Source organism: Phragmites australis, chromosome 15 (assembly GCF_958298935.1).
Source record: "Phragmites australis chromosome 15, lpPhrAust1.1, whole genome shotgun sequence".
Lineage (NCBI taxonomy): Eukaryota > Viridiplantae > Streptophyta > Magnoliopsida > Poales > Poaceae > Phragmites > Phragmites australis.
Genome location: NC_084935.1, coordinates 2,577,918 through 2,580,904, shown reverse-complemented (window position 1 = coordinate 2,580,904; position 2,987 = coordinate 2,577,918).

Here is a 2,987-nt window from a genome sequence, read left to right as displayed (position 1 = left end):
TTATATAGCCTCCGCATCTGCTCATCGTCCACGAGCTAGATGTGGGACTCGAAGAAAGCAGAGTATGTTCGCTTGCCCAGTAATTAAGGATTGTAGGGAAAGGGTTAAGATGAGACATTCTATGACCTTTTGCATCAATTACAGGTGAAGGTGCTTATTATACACCCTCAGCTATGAGCCCGAATGAGTGTCATCGTAAGCGGCGAAAATTGCTGAACCAACATCGATTAGCCCTGTCAGGTGCTTAAGAATAGTTCGTTACAGTGTTTTGCCTCTTGGTATGCTATCCATGGCACGATTCGTTGTTTGTTATGATGAATAATCTGGAGCATAAGGATTTCATCTTAATGCTGATTACTTGCGATCAACGGAGAAGTGTTCCAGAGCCCATTGACAACCTTTGGTTCCATCAAAACTGCAGAGTAGAAGAACACTTCGAAAAAAGTTGATCACCACATCGAAAAAAGATGTCCACAAGGTGCAAAGTAGAAGAACACTTCCCCGCTGGATGCCTCCGCCGGGAGATCATCACCTGAGATAAACGTTGATGCAGCAGTATCTCGGGTGGGCAACAAGGGATGCGTTGATCAAGTTCTAAGGTTTCTTTCTGGTTATGAGGTGTCTTTCTTGTAGTCTTGGATATGGTTTATTTTATCCTACTTTTGGGGAGTTTCTGGTAACTCTGGTTTGGTTCCTTCTTGTATCTTCGTCAGCACATTTGAATCTTTGTACTGCTACTTTTCCGTTACGTTGTTAATGAAAATGGGGATCCCCGCCTTGGAAAAACAAGGGATGCGTTGGTGCTATGTGCAGAAATGTAGATGGGAAATTCATCTATAAGGTGCAAATTAATTAATCTAAAGGTATCTATAGATTCTCTTTAGTTCAATTAATTACATTATTTTTAAAAAAATTGTTTAATTTGAAAAAAATAGTGTTATTAGTTGAACTAAAAATTGACAAACTACAAAGAAATCATTTCAACGCACTCGTGATCGCCCTATGATGAAGCATTTAGAAGGAAAGAAACGCAAAAATCTTCAAAAACACAAGCAATCGGGCTTCGAATGTGCCCTTAAAATTAGAGAAGACTTCTACTAATATTTGCTAGGTGTAGGTCGCAGCTAGGCAGTTGCTGGCTCTGGAACAAGCTTGTTTTGTTGAGGGTGTGCTCCTTGGTGAGAGACCTATTTTGTTACTTAAAACTTTTATTAATTTAGTCTAATAAAATCGACAGAGCTTGTACCGTCTTTTAAAGAAAGTAGTTGAATTAGAGAGTATAATTGGTTACCCTTAGATTCCGCAATTTATGCCTCTAGATATCAATGAGATGAATGTATTCTTAGGTCATCTCCAGTAACTATCTTAAATTTTCATCCTCAAAAATACTATTACAGTATCCTCTATCACTATTACAGTATCTCTTATTTTTTCATCTCCAGCAGCTACCCCATTTTCTATCTTCTACTCCTTTTTTTCTCTCTCTGGATCCGCTGTCAGCCTCTGTGAACAGTGTTGCTACAGTACCGCTGCAGTACCCGACGTACCGCTGCAGTATTGCTACAATGATACGTGTTGCTACAGTAGTCCGCAAGTGTTACAGTACTTTGCGGAGTATTGTAGCACTGGATACAGGTGCTGCTGGAGTTGACCTTAGCCTCGGACTGCCTGGAGGTAGTCAAGAGTTTTGAAGAATGCACTAGATGCAATTTCTCGATGGTAATCACTAAATCGAGGCCTGAAGGCGTCAGTTCGAAACACTGGAGATTCGCCATGAAAGACGGAAGGTAAACGCCGATGCTCATAAGTTAGCAAAATATGCATGTTCACTTCAAGGAGGCCGTCATGTTTGGCTCCTAAATCCCCCATGTGTTGTAGATATGCATGTAACTTCCATAATTATTGAATAAAAACTCCCCGCTATGTCTATAAAACTACTTTTTTGCCCACTAATGCCAATCTTAAAAAAAACGCATGAAATGCTCATTCCGATCTCCTAGTTTCACACGAATATGCAGAGCGAAAGCGAAACAACTGAGCAGTTCCTTGTCCAAGAGGAAACAAATTACCCCGCGCGGAGTCGATCGCCCTTTGACCAAAATCGGAATCGTTCTACGTTACTCCCGTGTTCACATCTATTCAAGGCTGCATGACAGCAAGAGCATCCCGACCTCACTAGCGCTAATGTCCCAGCGTACTTTACTCTCTTTTTTTTTTTACGAATAAAGAGAGGTATATTAGTTAGCTCTCTCTCAAAGGTGAGGTACAATTCTGAGCTACCAAAAGCTGGACACAAGTAGGGACACATTCCTACCAAACAGCATTATGACGCAAATGTTTCGCTAGTTGGGTGAGTTCATATGTCACACGGTTCTGCTCTCTCCTTATATGACGAAACATCACTTTAGGTGTCTTCTTCGCTGCCTTTAGTTCCTCTTGAATCGTGAAGTTAGACGTCGGTCATTGTATATTCGGCTTAGACAAATAATTACTCGTAACAAGCACGAGCACAATAATGAAAAGTTTCTTGGCGTAACATAGGATAGCAGAGCAGATAAGCAAGTGCACATCATAATTATGAAAATGCACTTTCTAGAGTTCAAGCGACTAATTTTTTTTGAGTTTTCAGTGACCGTGTAAACACGGCGACACTAATAAGTTTAGAAGAGATAGTTAGGGTTCAAAATTTTGAGATTCACCGATGACCTAGAGGTTAGAGGAAGGCTAGGACAGTGACCGGACCTGCGAGCGAGATAGGGAACAAACAACGCAATGTGATGAGGAAGAAAACACAACAGCTTGACTCAAAGTAAAAGAAATAATCTAATATATCGGATAAAGATCGGAGAGATAATATTGATTGACTGAAGAAAAAAAGAATTTCATACGGTTGAAATATAGCATCGTCCTTTCGAAAAATGTTTCTGGACAAACAAGCTCACGTCATATAGGCTCGCGTGTCTTTACCCAAATTCGAATCTGCCAAC